The sequence below is a fragment of the Cavia porcellus genome, unplaced genomic scaffold, assembly GCF_034190915.1.
Source record: "Cavia porcellus strain 051 isolate PalLab524CR breed Dunkin Hartley unplaced genomic scaffold, mCavPor4.1 scaffold_8, whole genome shotgun sequence".
NCBI lineage: Eukaryota > Metazoa > Chordata > Mammalia > Rodentia > Caviidae > Cavia > Cavia porcellus.
In genome coordinates this window covers 90540436-90558811 of record NW_026947491.1, presented here as the reverse complement: position 1 = coordinate 90558811, position 18376 = coordinate 90540436, and the positions used below count along the sequence as shown (strand labels likewise).

General features: G+C 48.5%; 1 protein-coding gene across 4 annotated transcripts in view; it reads left to right on the top strand.

Moving 5' to 3' along the window:
- Positions 1-18376, top strand: part of Igf1 (insulin like growth factor 1) — a 67390-nt gene that overhangs the window by 31073 nt on the left and 17941 nt on the right.

Genomic DNA, 18376 nt, shown 5'->3' with positions numbered 1-18376 from the left:
AATAAAACATTCAAAAGGCAATTTTCATGGGTCATAAGGTAAATCTAAAGCTCAGAGAAAGAGCACCACTGAAGAGCAGGGTAGGGAGTGCCCTGACACAGCACCCTGCATCCAGCGAACACTAAATTTACCAGTTACTTTTAAAACTACGGATTAAAAGATATGCTCATTTTAGCATCTTCAAAGGACCGAGCAACCACCCAATTACATCACAAATGATCTCCCCCAAAAAGCTCACTTTGGTAGAGCAGTAGCTAAATTTCTACCCATTATTATTTTTGGACTAGAATTTCAAATCACGGGACCCTAACATATTGCAATTGGTGTGAGCTTTTAAATGTTCCTAGCCCAAATGCCTCCCTAACCGTGGGCAAATCAGCCTGCTGGCGAGGTGGGTGACCTCGGCTTCGGCTTCCTGTCGCATGCGGAATAAAAGGCTGCCGTAACTCTGCTTCTCTGGGCTTCTGCTCTCCCTCGCTTGCTGTTTGATCTGCAGTCCAGCTATTGCAGAAGACATTTTGAACCCTCTTTCTCTCTCTCTGCATTGAAAGTGTCCCTCATAACTGAAGCACAAACACAGACCGCAAGGAGACGGTGTGGTGTAGGAGACAGGAGGACTAGACTTTAGTCCCACACAGAAGGAATCAGACATAGGAGTGGGAAAGCCACGCAGTCTTCCAAAGCATCCTCGTGTGAGGGACAAGGAAATGGGTCTAGACCAGCGCTGAAACATTCCGTGTTTCTCGGAGGAAACCACACTCTCCGGCTCCTTCCTCATTTCCTGGTCCCACACGAGATGGAGAAGCAGGCCCACCCCAGCATTTGGGGAGGCCCAGCAGGACCACGCTGGCCTCGCTCTGTGGGGGCTGGAGCAGGGACGCAGCTGAAGCAACACTGTCCGTTTCCTTCCCGCTCAGGGGAGCACAGTCGAGCCCCTCCCAGGGGAGGCCTCTCGGATCTTGACAGTGTGGGGTCTGTCTTGTGCCGGGAAAGGAGGATTACTGTGGAATGGGCGTGCTCGGTGACCAGGACTCTGAACGCAGAGTCAAAGATGGAAGGAAAGCCAGGAGGTCCTTGGGTCCGGTCCCCTGCCTCTAGCTGAGCCTTCCAGGCAGATGGTTGTCATCTCGCGTTTAGGGATCTCCAGGGTAGCAATGCTCCGCTTTGCACCAGGCCCTGGGTCAGGGGTTTGCCTACTGTGATGGAGAACTTCTTCCCACGTTGAAGTAGGAAGACTTGGAGCATAGCTGGGGCCTCCTCGTAGTCCTCGGTGGAGACAGGAGCACCCTGTGTAATCGGAAGCCTCCTCTACCTCCTGGTGGTAATCGGGTCACCGCTAAGCCTCCTCCTCCTTGGGCCACCCCTCAACTTCATTGTCCACCTAGTTAATCATCTGTTTTTACTCCTTGCTGGACCCTTTCCAGCCTCTCCAAAATAAGTCTTAAAATAGGAGGATGAAATCTGAGTTCCCACTCTAATTAAAACCCCAGCAGTGCCAAGTTTTGTGGAAAGATGACTCCCTGGGCTTTGGCTTCATAATTCTCCGCATACGCCCGCCTCGGGTTACAAAGTCTTGTGCTTTCTCGCTCGCCCGGGGCTCACAGCTCTGCCGCTGTAGGGCTTTTCCCTGCCAAATGGGGCCCAAATGGAGCCTGGCTGAAACATCTTTCTGTTTGGAGTGACTCCCCCTCTCTAAGGCATTAAAGGTCTCTTTAAGTTCTAATCCTACCTTTCAACATTTTCAAGATCTTTCCGTGACTTGTTCATTACAATCTGAGACAATCGTTCTTTTCTGTTGCTTGTAACCAAGGACTGGATCTTGATTCATGGCGAGCCCAGATGAGGGGGTCTGAGTATCCCTTACTCCTGGCAATACCCACAAGCCAGGATCGGGCATGAAAAACACCGCAGACCACCCCTCTGGGTTCATGTGTTCCACACCTAGCTGTGAAGCACCTGTGATAGGCACTGAGGATACACAGGTGAGCGAACCAGTATTCACAAAGCACTCCCAGGAGGCACAGTCCTGGGAGTATGGTGACTACAGCAGAGCTCGGGGAATGAAAGCTCTCGGCTCCGCAGACATTGCATTCCAACAGGCAGACCGAGCCATGTCCACCAGTCCCTGGACAGGACTCCATCAAGTCTTGATCAGTGTCTTGAAGGAAGCCATAGGATATGAACTTGAGGGTGAGGTTGCCGTAGCCAGGGCAGGCACAAAGATCGCCCCCTCCACAGAATTCCAGCTTCCTCCAAGACCTGGCTCCCAGCCGCAGACTAACAAATGGCTGATAATGCATTTCCCCTCAGTTAATTATTTACATTCCCCAAAGATTCTTTCATGCTCTTCCATCACAAAAAGGTGGTAATGGAAGGGGTTTCAGGAGATGGTGCCTTAGCTCTTCAGGAAGTCAATAGCTATTCTTGAGACACGGGTCCCAGGGGTTCGTTAAGTACGGAGTCTGGTACAGTCCAGCAGATTTGTTCACTGTAGACCCCCTCACAACCTTGAGTCCCCAACAGGGACTTAAACACTCCTGTGTGCAGCCTCTTCTGTGCTTTCTGTATGAAACCTCCCAAAGAACTCTGGTGAGTGCTGGACTATGGCAGGAGCAAGACCACAGGGAAAGCAGGACGTCCTGATTCCCTCTACTTCTCCGTGAGGCTAGGCCTGTACTTCTCTAGTTCCCTCGGAACATGGAGCCTTCTGAAAAACCTTTGGATTGCCTGAATTTCCAATTTCCAGGAAAATCCACAAAATCTAGGTGACTATATATGACACAAAGGAACCACAGATTCCCTCTACTAAAATGTTCGTATGGACCGGAAGAGTCTAAAGACCTGTCTGACTCTCCAGTTTGCATTAAAGTTTGGGCTCTTGGTCCATGGTATCAATTGTCCTGTGAGTTCTTTGGAACCAGACTAAGTGTGTCACCAGCTCTCAGGACTCCCTTCATCTTGGGGGAGCACTCGTTCTCCAAAGGTTGCTCATCCATATTTGCATGTCTGTGGCAGGTTCTCCCCAGAGAGTCCCAAGATGGCTGCTGTCTGAGAACTAGGCCGGGAAGACAGAGAGACCCCTCGACTAGAGGCCCCAGACAAGGGGATGTTCCACTGGCTTCTCAGCGAGCGAATTAGGTCATCTTTCCCTTTTATCTTTCCCAGAAATAGACCCGAGAAGGAGACAAGTGTTGAAATGTCCCAGGGAAGGAAGTGACTAGAAAGTGAATCATTAAAAGCCCGTTCTTCTTAAAAGGAAGATGGAAACAGACTTGAGGGAAAGTTGTAATTACAGAGCCAGCAAGCGCAGGCCAGCCCTGCCGCCCCTCCTCATCTACCCGATTTGGATTTCCTGCCTGCAGGGCACCGTTTGATTTAAAGCTATGAGAACCTCACACAGTCTCTGGAGAAGGCTGGAAACTCACTAGAACATCGTTTGCCTCCTTCCTGCCACTGCTGTATGGAGGCAAGGTGGGTTCATTAATCCTTTGCTGTGAGATGCATCCTGAAGCATTTTTGAGAAATGGCGATGATTATGTATAGCCTGACTGACAGATAACGATATTGTAATTTTTCTCGTTTCTGCAACTCACTGTAAACATCTTTGTGGTTTGCATAACCACCTTGGTTCTGTCCGCAATCATCAGGTTCTATTTTTCCTTTCACTCTCCTTTGGTGTGAATAGGGAGCGATCTGTGCAAAGATGTTTTGCATCCTGAAGGTGTGTTCCAAATCCACCCCACCATCTTGGTTTCTCGTCTGTACTCTAGCAGGTTACAGGGGCTGACTGTGTAGAAATGGCTCCCTGAGCTGTTTTACAAGTGAGTAGATTGGCTTGAAAACCTACCGGTCAATTTGAAAAACTTAAGAATAATTTGAACTTAGTACTTAGGAAAGGCCGCTTTCAGTATCAGAAAACATGGCCGTGTTTCCAGCTTTCCCTCTGGCGGGCAGACATGTGAGGGCTCTAACTTCCTTCCCTGCTTGGTGTCTTCAAGTGTGAGCTGGAATTCAGGACGACACAGACCAAGAAAATAAAAAGTACAGGAGAGGGAAAAAGGTCAACATGTGTTTTTTGTTTTGATTCATTTTCTTGCTTTGTAGGGTTCTGATTTTCTTCTCTCTGTTTTAATAAAAACTGGTTCTGCTCCCAGACTGACATTTGGATACCTTTACTGGGCAATCATCAGAAGACAGGTAAAGACTTTCTAGAATTTTCAAACTGCGAAAGGCCTTTCTCAGGCCTCGTCGCTTCTTCCTGGCTCTCAAGTCCTCGTCCTGTGCCGTCTTAGACCTGAGAGAGAAACTCTAAGGCAAGGGGCCCACTGATCCTCATCTGTTCAGGTCCCTCAGTGACACCTGATGGCTCAGATTTGAGAGCCGCTGGTACGTGTCCTCGGTGACACTGTTTCATAGCCACCCAGCCTGTGACATGTCAGTCCTCTCGGGCCATAGCTGTTTCAGGAAACCCATGGAACCACGCATCTGAAATTCATCTGTGCACGGGGCTCAGGAAACAGGACTGTGGATGGAAAGGCCTTTGCCCTGCAATCCAAAGAGCTTCCTGATTCCTAAGTCACCAAAGTGCTCGCCTTCTTCTCGTCTATACAGGGAATAAGTCCACCTGCCTGCAGGGTCGTTGACATGGTTGAAGGACAGCAGGTGTGTGACAGCAACTGTCCTGCCACCCCCACCCCCACCCCTTGCAGTTAGCTGGGGACACGCGGGGCTGTGTGGATAGTGCTGAGGAGCGTTAGGAACTGTAGTTTCCCGGGGTCAGGGGAGGCAGGGACTGTCTTTTTGTCCTCTTCTGCATCCCGAGTCCCCAGTGCAGGCCCATAACGGCCAATAGTCGCCCTGCCCCCTTTCACCAGATAGGAGACGGTAATACAGACACCGTCCCAGGTGCTAGGTTTGGTGTTGTTTTTGTTCTTATTTTGGTTTTTGTTTGTTTTTGTGGTGCTGAACATCAAACCCAGAGCTTCAGGCCAGAGCTCTACAGTCCAGCCCTCCACCCCAGGCCTTGGTGTTACCTTTCATCTTTTCAATGCGTGAATCTTTCTTTCATTCTGCTTCTCTTTGTGGGCACCGACACACCCACTCCACCCATCCACCTGCCCATGAGCACCAGGAGGAAGCGTCCACATGCCCAGGGCTGTGCTTCCAGACATAGAAGCACAAGGCTGTAGTTTCTCCCAAGCCTGGGAAATGGATGGGCTTCCACAACACAGAAAAGAAAGGGTGACAGACCTCCACGGGCAGAGAGCAGACATCTCTCTCCAGACTTCAACACCTGCTGTGAGCTTTCCTCGCTGCACTGCAGAGCTGTCTCCCTGCCTGCCTTCTCCACTAGGGTCATGACAGTAACCAGGTCACAGGAGATACTGAGCCGTCTGTCCCTTACGTGCCTGCCTTGTTGACTCCTTACCTCATATTCTGAGCTTAGGATGAAGCAGAGTAGGTAGAGCTCTTGGCTGGCTTGCTGGAGACGCATTTGTGATGGATGATAACAAGCAGGAGAGGAAGAATGGGAGAAAGAGGGACAAATGTCGCTGGCCAAACTTTGGGTTGAATGAGAATGAGGAAAAGATGTCAGGTTCTGCAGGGGACATCAGTTCGGAAGCAGGACAGAAGCTGCAATGTAGCTCAGTGACAGAGCATTTGCCTGGCCTGTGCAAGGGCTGTGGTTACATCTCCAGCACCATGCACACACATGCAACCACATGCACACACACGCACCCACATGCACACACACGCATGCACGCACTCACGCATGCACGTATGCATGTGCGTTACTTAGGATGCAAACTCCCCAGTGCATCCACTGGGGTGTATTATTATCTTGGCAGCTGTGATTCTTGAGCCCTGATTTGGGAAGAAACTTCCCAGGGACTCAGTGATTTTGAACATTGAGACAGTGGCTCTTGCCATCAATTCATTTCCCGTCCACTTAGCAAACATTGGAGTGCCAACCCCAAGTCTTGGTTACACCCCACGTTTGCTTTAGAGAAACTGGACTGATAATTGGAAACAGAAAATATTCAGGGGATGCAGGTGAGATTCCTGTGTGTAATCCACCTTGGCCGCCTCATTCCTAGTCCTGGGAGAAAACTCTGGATCTAATTCACTTCTTTGATGCGTAAATTGGTCCTTATGTAAAATTGTGGGCTTTCATCAAAATGGATTGTCTGATACTATCCTCTGATTTACCCAAGTCCATCCCGAGCCTTTATTGTTGCTAATGGCCCGTGAGTAGAGTGTTTATACAAAGACATCTCCTACTGAGTTAGTTAAAATAATACTGGGAACAGCCCAAATACTTAGCAATGGGTGAATGAATTTTAAAATGATGATAAAAAAAAAAAATAAATAAAATAAAATGATGATAAATCTATACCATAATGTATTCGGCAGTTTTGAAATTATACACACGAAGGCTATGTAGCACCAGGGGAAATGCCCATTTTATAATGTTAAATGGAAGACCTACGATACCATTCTGGATCTGGGCTGTAATTATAACTGTCAAGATAATGTGTGCATGTGGATGAGAATGAGAAAAAATTAGAAAAATGAAGATGATCAGTTTATTGGTGTGTCAAGATCATGGGGTGTATCTCTGCGTCACTGTTTCAGTAGTTTAACTTGGTACAAGTCAAGGGGGCTGGGAACACGCTGGGTGGCCACCTGCTGGGCCGCCTGCCCCATCTGAAGTGGAGAGGGTCACCACACAGCGCATGCAGCACCAGTATCCCGTCTCCAGCCAGCCCTACGCCACAGAAGTGCAGACCCCTCTCAGGGGCAAGCCCTGCCTGTCCCTCCCTGCTCCAGAATTCTTGGCACACTGCTGTGTCTCCTGCCTGTGCTCAAACCCTGGGCCTGGGGGGAAACTTAGATGACCCTGCTCAGGTCCTGCATGCAGGTTAGCACCGTGGGCCCTCAGTGATCCCCACAGTGGTTCCACCGTGCGAGTCTTTCATGTCCAGAGGGTCCTCTCACATTCAAGGCACCCCCACTCCAGTGGCCTGGCTATGCAACCTCCCAGACGTGTGGTTTTGGTCAAATCATTGCCGTCCCTCACTAAGCCTCAGCACCTTAACGTGTGACATGGACGTGCTAGTGCTGTCTACTGCACATCGGGGCTGCGGGGATGTGGCTCGGTAAGACGTGAAAAGTGACGCTGATGTGAAGTGACCAAGACATGGAAAGCAGGAGTTGAGCAGAAGACACTCAGGGAAGAGAAGCTGTTTAGTGGCTGGTTGCTGAGGCCCTGATTTTTCTAAATGTCACAGGAAACCTTGACTTACTGGGACAGTTCCCAAGTTCGTCCTGGTTGCGTCTCTGAGTCCTGCTCGAATGCCTTCTCTCCTGCCAGCTAAGTGTTTCCTCCAGATTTGAGCCTTCTGGGTTGTTCTTGCCTTCCTGAGGCATCTGCGTTACGCTGTTTAACTCACATTACAGAGCTTAAGGTGGCTGGGAGTCAGGTAACACCGTCCGCATAGCCGCAGGCCCTTGGAGAAATGCAGGCTTGGAGGCCAGGTGGGGGGTTTGGTGATGCCGCAGATGACAAACCTGGGCAGAGGACGGGACAGGGCTGGGGAACCCAGAGTCCCCACCATGGACAGTAGGGGCGGGGTCCTGTTTGAAAAGAGAGTATTAAGACTTCCTAGCTGCAAAGAGAGGGACAAGGTGATTTGTGGCCTGTTGAGTACCAGGGGGAAAGAGAGATGTGGCAAAGGAGGGCACAGACGTTCTGAAGAATGTGGGGAATTTGTGACAGTTCCCAGTCCAGCTGCGGAAAGGTCCTCCAAGGGCGAGTCCCAGGAGGCCTGGGAGCGCTGGTTTAAGGAGAAGGTAGGAAAGGTGGGGCTCCACAAGACTCCTTCACCCCAGCGTCTCTTCTAGAACCGGAAGCAGAAATGTTGAGGAGGGCATGGAAAAGTTACTGGAGAGTAAAACCAGCTAACAAGTCTTTAGAAGTAGACTGAAGTGTTCCGGAATCAACCACCGCCCATCTCCCTGTCCTTCTTTCCTTTAAAAGTCACCTGGCATCCCTGAACTCTGGGAGGCTGAGGCAGGAGGATCACAAACTCAAGCCCAGCCTGCACAGCATAGAGGTTCCACCTCAAAAAAAGGGAAAACCCAAGAAAGTCTAGGATGTAGCTCATACCTCTGTGTGAAGGCCCCAGTACTGCAAAATAAGTAAACGGCTTAACCTCGGTCCTTAAGGACTCTGATGTATGAAGTGCTATTATCAGCCTTTTATCAGAACTCCCACCACTCAGCAAAAAGCTCAACTTCTTTCCCAGCTCAGTTGTCTGCAAACTGCGACAAAGCCTTGAGGGTCATTTCTTCCCATCCTCCTACATGCTGATACACACACTCACGTCTGGGGCCCCGCGGTCTCCTGCCTCCCTCTGCATGGACCCCGCCGTCTCCGCCCTCCCCCAGAAGCAGGTACCAGTGAAAGGCTGGAGCAGAGGATGCGGGCTGCCTTATTGGTTGGCCGGGGGTGAGACACTCCGTGACTGAGGCTACATTTTGTGATCCTTTGGACAGTGAGTTCTGGCCGCCCAGAGTGGACTTCTCAGAACAGGAATTCATGGAAGGGAGGAGCGGCCACAAGGCCAAGAACCCGTTGCCTCAGAGCGGTCCCCGGGCAGAGCACTGCGTTCACAGTGTGCTCAAGGGTGTGAGGGAAAAACACTCATAAAAAGCGTGCGATTTCTCCGGCCAATAACACAAGCCAGCAATATTTTTCTGTGCTGATTGTAGTAAAATAATTAGGAGAATCCAAGTTTATTTTCTTGCTAAAAAGCATTTAATGAGATTTAGGATACAAGCATGATGTTGGTCCTGGGTGGAATAAGATAAGGACGTGGTTTATCTGGGGGTCAGCCTGTAACTTAACTATCTCTGCCTGTCTCTGTCTGTCTGTCTGTCTCTCATTCATAGTTCACGTTTCAACTCAGGAAAATAACTTTGGGAGGGAGTCAGGGATTTAGCTCAGTGGCACAAGTGCCTGCCTGGCAAGTGCGAGGTCATGAGTTCGATCCCCGGTACCCCAAAATAAATAAATAAGTTTGGGGGAATAAATTTGGATAATCACAGTTTCTGAGAGCTCACAGGTTCAATGATTGCCCACAGATTACTAAAACACCTCTTCAGATGACCTTAAGTTTGCTACAATGTCCAAAGTTGTAGGAAACTAAAATGCAGAAATTTGAAGAAAGCACTTCAGATCTCTTGGTCATATTTAAGCAATCAAATGTTAAGAGAGGAAGGGAAGTTATATCAGCAAAATTCCACAGAAAGAAGAAGTACTAGCCTGCTTACTCCAGACTTGCTCCAAGATTTTCAGAAACAATATACTACGTAATCACACTGTAAGTGAACCCTCTGGTTTTAGTGTGCTATTTGCTTGGTGTTTTGATGCACAATGCTATAACTTGCTTGAAAACTTTTTGTACAGATTTTTTAAAAACATTTTTTGGCACCAGGAATTGAACTCAGGACCTTAAAAATAGAGGGAGGAGATATGGCTCAGAGGCCTAAGCATTTGTCTGGCCATATCCCCCGCCACGATTCCCAGTGGAGCCTGATTCTGCCTGCTCTCAGGAGAGCTCCCATGAATAACCTTCTCATGGCTCTTTGCTGTCCTCCCTCGGGAGCCCAGCTGCACCCTCCCGGCCCTGGCACTGTGGCCCTCATGCACCATCTCTGTCCTCCCCTGACCAAGTCAGCCACCATGCTGGACTCTGTCCTCATCTTCTCGCATCAAACCAACACAGATCCTCACTTTCCTTCAGGTCAGGCTGTAAATCCTGATTAAACTGGACGAAGAGGAGACTCCTGGTCCTCCTGTCCACCCCTCTCCAGGATTGTACCCCTGTCATATGTGTAGACTGTTGATTCAAAACGGGGCGCACACCCATCTAAAAGTATTCACAGTCCTGACTTTAGAAAGACTGGCTGATGAGAGATCCAGTGCATTCGTAGTCCGGTGAGAAAATGGAATCTCGGTGAGCTGGGCGGCTTGAGCTGTTGTTTCCGATCCTCTGATCACCCTCACTCTGGTCCTTCGCGGCCTGTGGCCCAGGACGAGGTGCTCTAGACACGAGCTCCAAGACCTTTCAACCCAAGTGCGATCAGGTTGACACACTAGCTCAGAGAGGGCATCACATACCGTCCACCTAGTGCGCCAGCACACACAGGCAGGTACCAAGGTTGCATGACAGCCTGACACCTCCCCGGGGCCTCCTTCCCTCCCCCAGGTCCCAGCTGTCACTGGCTCTGACAGTCTCCTCCGCGGCACAGTGCCAAGGGCAATCTCTGCCACCCAGAGGCTGCCTTCCGAGGGTTCGCTTCCTCCCACTGCCCCCGCTGCAGCGCTCACCCTCGCCGGGCCAGACTTCCCTGGCAGCCCTCGCCCCTTCACCTGCCACCCTGACCCTGTCACACCCGCGCCTGGGAAAACGTCCAGCGGTGCCTGAGCAAAACACAAGTGGCCCGAGGCCGACCAGGAGCCGGGCTGCTGAGACACAGGGCAGATGCCAGGCCACAAACAGGAGTGACAGGCTCCGGAGTGGAACTCAGAAGGGAGAGAGGGTGCTGGCATAGCCCCTCGCGGGTTCATCTCTCTGTGGCACCAGGGAGCAGGGCGGTGCCCAGCGGGCATGAATGCCTTGTGTTTCGCCTGCCAGACCTCGATTCTCACGTCTGGAAGAGCAAACAAACCCTCGCAGCCGGGCGGGGGAGATAACACGGGTGGCACGGCTGCAATCTCCAGGCTGGAGCCAGGCTCGACCTCCAATTTTCCTCACAATCTTTCTCTAGGACAAGAGAACTGAAGTCCGCAGGCGTGATTCCTCAAGGGCCCTTTCTTCTTCTTTCTGGGGTTGTCGGTTGGCAAAGCTGTAACGGGGGAGCCTGGTATTGCCACATGTCTGCTGACTGCTCCTGCCCAAAGCAGAGCTGGCAGAGGGGAGCCCGGGGTTCCAGTCATGCCAGGGAGGGGCCTCCCCCTGATTGCTAGCTGACTGTGACCGGCATGCCAGGAGCTTTGCCCTGCACTCGCCAGCCAGTACAAAGGAAGTCAGCAGCTGTCAACAGCAGACAGGAAAGCGAAGGGAGCAGGAGGGGAAAGGAAAGGCGAGGCTCAGAGTGGGGGGAAGAGGGAGAAACACACGCTGAAAGGCAGCCAAGGGTTACCCCACCCACCCCACCCCCTCCACCTTGGACCTTGCAGCATTGACTGGGAAGGAGGGGACAGATAGGAGCACCAGAAAACCAGTGGTTTCAACCAGTGGGTTCTTTGGAAGAAGGCAAAGGTAACAAAGAATCGAAATAAGCTCCTACGGCATCTTCTTATCGGACTTCATTAAATGATTCATTCCCGTAAGATTGAGTCAGTTGGGGGAAAATGGAGGCACCTAGCAATCAAAGCGTTAAGTGAAATAAATCCAACGTAGAAGCTTCAGTATCGCACACTTCTCTTATGTGAGAACCCAAAGTATAAACAAACTGAAGAAGAAAATAAGAGATAAGTCATATTTTGCAAATGGAAAGGGACCGAGAGATGGAGGGGAAGGAGATGAAAACCAGTAATTAGATGTGTTATGTCCATGTGCCGGGTCCCCCCGAGGAATGTGGTCACTGTGTACTGCTCACAAGTACCAAAAAAGATAAAAAGAAATCAATAAAAGGTCCATTCTCATAGGACGCCTGGATTAAAATTACTCAAAGCAGCCTACACAACATAAGTTGGGATATCCTTTCAAGGGCATAGCTATCCGTTTACTTTAATGAAGAACATTCCTCTTTTATCTAGAGAAACCATCTGTTTCAGCCAAACTCTGGAGCGAAAACAATGTGCTTTAGGAGTTGGGAAGATACCTGCCCAACTAGCTTTGTGAAGCGATGTGAGCTCCTCGTACAAATGGCCAACGTGCATGTGGCTGTCTGTGTGCTGGACACCAAGAAAACAGTCTATGCCTTTCCCAGTTACTTCTCATGACACTGCTGGGAGGTATTTTTGCTTATGCTCATCTTGCACCGAGGGAATCCAGGTCTTAGAAAAGTTCACGCTGTGGTGGATCCCAGGCGGACGGTGCAGATGTGGCTGAATCTAGACCTGCCTGACTCCAAAGCCACTCCACATCCTGTCTCATCACTGATATGACAGATGTCACAGGAGAACTTAGACTCTGTGGTGGGCTCTGAAGCAACACAGACTTCTCAAATGGTGGCTAACATGTAGCAGGCACCATAGAAATAATTCAGATATAAAAATGATCTCTTGGCATTTGATTAGCTTCCACCTTAGACGTTGATAAACCAAACCGTTCCCTTAGGACGCCATTTCTGTGCAGCAAAGCATTTCTCTTGCCAAAGTATAATTTTGTTGGCTGTATCTATCTCCTCCAAGTCCTGGATTCAGACCTAAGCTCGTAAATTGTGCTGTCCTGGCAAGACGCTTGTCCTCCAGGGCACTGTATCAGGCTAAAGTAATACATCACCTCGCTTCCCACTCTGTCGGCCCATTTCTCCAAAGAGCCTTAAAACAGTGATATTTCTGCTTTGAATCTCCAGTTGCTCCTGCTCCCGGGCCTTGTGCCTTGAAATCCAAGGCCAGCTGAGCGGTAGCAACCTTTTCACACCTGCCCTTGAGCGGGACTTCCAGGAGAAGAAAGGCCCTCCAAAAGCCCCTGGGGGCACCGCTTCGTTCCTCTTGGACCCAGAAACGCATCATTTACAGATTGGGTAACAGCAGACTTTGGTCTTTGGGGTTAGGGATTTAGTGGCTGGGACAGAGTTGCTGAGTGGCAGAGGTGGTCATGTAGGGTCATGATTCCTAGAAAAGATGACCTCGTCCAATTGAGAAGTAATGGGCAGCAAACACTGCCAATTAAAAATTAACACAGGCCAAAAGTGAAATCAATACCTAAATTTGATAGGTTTTCAAGAAAAGTTTATGACACACAGTTCGTAGAATGGAACATTTTCTCAGTGTTCAATTTTATAGGTCAGTCTTACTAAAGGTCAGTCTTACTTGGAAAGCTTCTTCTACAGAAAAGCAGAAATATACAGGGGTCACTAGCAAAGCAGAAGGATATATATCCATGGTGGATATGCGTGTGTATCGCTTCTTCCCAAAAAAATCCTAAATTCAAAACGCTTGCTATCAGGTTTGATACAGACAGCAATTCTCTTTAGTTCGGATATGTGTTTCCATCTATGTGTATGTGAAAACTTCAGGGCCGGGAATGTGGCTCGGTAGCATGGCACGAGCTTAGCCAGCACAAGGACCTAAGTTTGGCCTTCAGAACTACAAACAAATAAATAATAAATAAAATGTAGAAAATTCCAAACTCACTGCTGTGCTACACAGCTTTTCTCCTAGTCGCCTGCACAGAGTTCTTGCAGTCTCTCCATAAGACACCAACCACGCCAAGTTAGTCCAAACTGTCAGTATGTCTGGAGGTCTGAAATAAGACAGGCATGGAAGACAGAGTTTTCTGATATCTACAGATCTAACTGTGATCGCCAGTTGAACAGTCAGTCAATGCTTGGTTCATCGAAGTTAAGTGAAATTAGGTTATCAGTTAATACTCTCACTCATGTTTTCTATCAGATATAGTTGAGAATTTTCTAGAAATAGCCTACAAAATCCAGCTTGAATTGCCTTTTATTCTATTTTCAAAAACACGATTGACTTTGGAAACTCTCCTGTTAGCAAAGTTCCAGAGAAGAATGTTATTCCTTGGCATTCAAAGAGCAACAAGTCTATGCCTTCAAACTAGACATAACCCTATTTGGAAAATGTTTGAAGTTTTCATTATGAAGCATTGATACTTCAGTGTTTCCCCTTTCTGATGATGGGGTCAAAACAGTTAAAGCAAAGCTCTCTCAGTGTGCAAGCAATTTGGAAGTGTTAGAGGAAATCACAGCGGAACGCGGCATCCCAAGTGCATTTATTGAAACAAACAATAAACATGGACTTTTACAAGCACCAGCTGAGGTAGTTTTACCGATGACGGACGGCCTGAACCCTCTTCCTGGTGACGACGACCCCTGTTAGAACTCAGCCTCGCACATTTCTCCTCCGCATTGGCAGAGAGCAGCCTGCTTTGCACCAACGACAAAATGTGAGACTCAGCTAATCAGTGCGGTTTTGATGATGCCACAGCTCTGCCCCAAACCCTTGTAACCAGCAAGTTTGCCCCGAAGATTATTGACTGACTCCTCTGACCATGCATTATTTAAAGGGAAGTGCTGTGATTATAGACTCCAGCTGTTTAACCATTGGAATCCTGTCTTTTGGCCAACTTTCAAAACGCGGCAGGGCACTGTGACTAAACATTATGTCTACTAGAGAAGTCAAAGTCTGGGTTAGGTGTGGCCAATCTTTAGTCTACACGTTAGGAAAACACTGAAGCAAAACTACTCACAAAATAACGATACAAAAATATACATTTGCAGTGTTAAGACTGTCCCCAAGAGAAACATCGGTGGAATGTTACGCAGACCCTACACAGCCAGCACCACGGAACTGCCAGACCGCTCTCCCTGCAGAAGGGACTGTCCCGCTCACCTGTCCTCTGTCGCTGCATTGCAGAAGGGCAATTTAAAAAAATGTTTAGAGCATCTTGGGAAAGCTCAAATAATAGGAAACAAGTTTGCCTCTGCTAAATTTGGAAATGTGTGAATGTCTTTCCCGGAGACAATGTAAGCGGCTTCCAGCCCTACTGAATAGTTAGTGTGCATGGGTGCTTTTATACACCTCTTTATAAAAGTTTTGGAAAAGAGGAAACTGTGGCAGTCACCGCTGTGTTCACCACAGGACCTCTGACGGGTGTGGCACGGCTTTCGCTTGACTGGACCCTGAAGTCGGAAGTGAAATACTTTGCAAACAAGTATGTTCTGCTTTCACACTTTCAAGTTCAAATCGTGCAGTGTTTCCTCTTTCTGATATTACAATTCAAGTAGTTACAGTGAGCCATCCTTTTCTCCATCCAGCTACCAATTCTGATTCCACCCCCCAGAGCAGAATTACATAACAAGGAGCTTTTTAAAGGCAAGGATGGGCCAGTTGGTTTAGTTGAAATATTAGTCAAAATGCCTGAAATGAGCTGCAATTTAGTGGTCAGTGTACTCTTTTCCTCAAAACTTGTCCTGGTGAATCGCTGCACTGCTGTTCTAATAAAATACATCGTGTTAGGCTTCTTGTTTTAATCCATCATAGCAAATATCTTTGTCCCTAAATAGCAGGAAATATCAAATTTCTCTAGGGTAGTAGTGGTTCTGGAAAGCATTTGACGATAGTGACAAAATTTTGACCTACAGTTGAGGTCTCCCAAGTGCTGAAAAGATGATAATTTTTTTTTAAATTGAAGATCTTCAATTTAGAACCAAAAATCAGGCTTATAGGACACTTCAAAGCGGAAAGGCGCTAGGTAAATACTGGTTATATTCATATATTCTGAATAGAATACAGAGGCTCCATTGTGGGCCGTATGAATAGACAAAGAAAAACAGCTCTCTAGAACTGAGGCACTTAGAGATCGCTGGTCGTCATCTTCATGGGAAAATCCAGCTCTGTATAGTCCTACTTCAATAAAACCCGGACACAGACATAAGATCAATGTCCCCTATGGAATAGTACCAAAGTCCTAAAATTCTGCTTCAAGACTCATGAGTCCGTGGGGGAAAAAAACAAAACAAAACGGAAAAAACCAACTACTGTAGAGACTGAACTGTCAAACCCTGAACTCATTTAAGAGACACAAAGTCCAGAGGCGGGATGGGGTGCCCTGCCCTCTCCTGCTGTGATAATCATCGCTGTCTGTTTTAGGGACAAATAGACCTGTGGTGAGTGTCACAGTTGTTGATTGGTCCAAGAAAGAAAAACGCGATACCTAGAAAGAAAGAAAGGCCCTGTGTTGTCTGAGGAAGGAGATCGGTGTCTCCCTCCTGTCACGGGCAGGGATCCCACAAGCAGAAGTAAGTTAGAGCTGCCGAAGATGGAAATGCTGGCCAGGTCCTACAACCCCAGAGCCTACCCCACTCCATTTTCATCTCCTGCGCCTGAATTTTGAAATCAGTTTGTTTCTGTGTTGGCCAAGTTTGAAAGTTTCTGGAACCACTCCTTCACCCCATCTCCAAATATCAAATTACTCCTCCACAATCACAAAATGAATCCCAATTACAATTGGCGGAGACCCTATGCTTCCCAGTAAGAAGCAGCAGAATCTCAGCGCAGAGGAACCTGCAGGGGACCCCAGGGAGGGTTACCATGGAAACCACCTGGCCGTCTTCCCCTTCCTCCCTACCCCAAGTGGAAAAGTCAAGTGGGTCCACTGCTTTTGACCAGGCAGCCACTTAGCAAAAAGCATGAAGAAGTCCTCCATGGATTACAAAGAAACATCAACTCATGTGTGCCTCTCCTTGAATTTATAATCCCAGGAGAAGATCATAAAAACAAAACAAAACAAACACACACACACAGGGTTTACATTGCTCAGGGGACCTGAGAAGTCCTGGCTCGCCAGGACCTGGCCAAGGAGTCCGCTTCTTCACTAGTCCTTCCTCCCCGAGTGGGAGGGAGCACTGCTGAGGCTCGGCTGCGGCCAGCTGCCTGCTCCCTCCCAAAGCCCATGACCAGGAGGGGCCCAAGGTACCTGCTGCAAAAGAGCACAACAAACACTGCCCGGAGACCACAAATGAACCCCTCCAGCTGCCCCCAGAATGACAATAAACCTGCTTCGTGGAGGAAGCGGCCACCGGGCTCCCGTGCCAAGCATCAGGAAAGCATTTGCGATCTCAGTGGATGCCATGGACAGCTGGCCCTTCCAGCAGTGAGGCAGCCAGACGGGCTTGGTAGCGGGCCATGTCCATGGGGCTTGATCTCCCCTACCAAGGAAGTGCGAGGATTCTGACTTTCAAAACCCTATCCTTAAATAGGGGGTCAGTATTACGCAAAAGTAAGAGGTTTTATTTACAATGCAGTACTCGCTCTGGTGGAGAATTAAGATGGAGAATAGGCTGGGTCATTTACGGGATTTTTTTATTGGCCCATGCTTGCAGTACACGATGATTGCGGGCCTTGGGTGGAGCCAGTGCATGGATACCACACATCTTAGCTCTTCTTCTCCTCCCCTTCCCTGTCTCTCCCCTTCTCCACTCCTTGGTCCCCTTTCCTCTTGAGAAACATCTATCTCTCTGCTTCCTATTATCTGTATTTTACTTTGCTCTTTATTTATAATTTGAGTTTCTCAGAGAAAAGAAACCATATGACTTTTAAACCATGTGTCTGCTTTACTGCACCTGACGTTACGGTCTCAACACGTGCCGATTTTCCTACTCAGGACTTAAGTTTATCTTGATGCCAGAGTAATACTCCGTTGTGTATAAATTCACATTGTCTAACATCAGTTCACTTGTTGTTGATCTGAGGTTGTTTCCAAGGCCCAGATGCTTATTACGAATTGTGCTGCTATAAACAGGGGTAGGTGGGGCCACTGTGGTATGATGTCTCTGACTATTTCAGGAAGACATCTAGAAGGGGAATTTGTAATTTTCGTTTTCTGAGAAATCTCCATGCTGATCTTATTTAGATTCAGTGGGTCAGTAGTTCTCAAGTTTTCTCCTATGAATCCTGGGGATCAGGAGAGGAAACCCGGGTACCTCAGTTCCTGAGAGGTGAGGAGGTTGAGAAAGGCCAAGGTCCCATGTCACTTCCCCACTTGATGGCTGGTCTGTCTGACAAACTGGCGCATGGGCGAGATCTGACCTAAAAACAGACCCACTGTGCCCACAAGCTTACAAACAACTCAGGTCCACGTTCAGTTCCCTGCAAGCCTGTTCTACAGTTGCTTTTAATTCTAAAGGCAGGAGAACTATGCTCTAACCAAAAAGAAAGAAAACTAAACCAGAGCTACTTGCCAAGGAAAGAGGTTCAATTAATGTGCAAATATCAAAAGGAATTTGATCATGGTGTTCTTTCTGGGCAATCAGGATCACATGAAGGATGGACATTTAGTTCATTTCTTATTCCACAAGGAAACAGAGCTGTTTGTTCTGGGCTCTCCAGGGTGATGAGAGAGGAGGTCCTATTCCAATGGTGTCCTCATCTGTTCTAAGTTCACATCTTTTGTGTGAAGTCAGCACTAACGCAGCCTCTTCATGGGTCCTCTGGGACCCCCAGAAAGGGGACTCAGAGGAAGCAACCCACTATTTACTAGGGACCTACTGTGTGCTAGGCACTGTCCGCACAGTATTCCACTTTACCTTCTATTGAGACGGGCAAGGCATTGCTAACCCCACTATACCAAGGGATAAACCGAGCCCTGGAGAACTTGGCTACAGTCGTGCAACA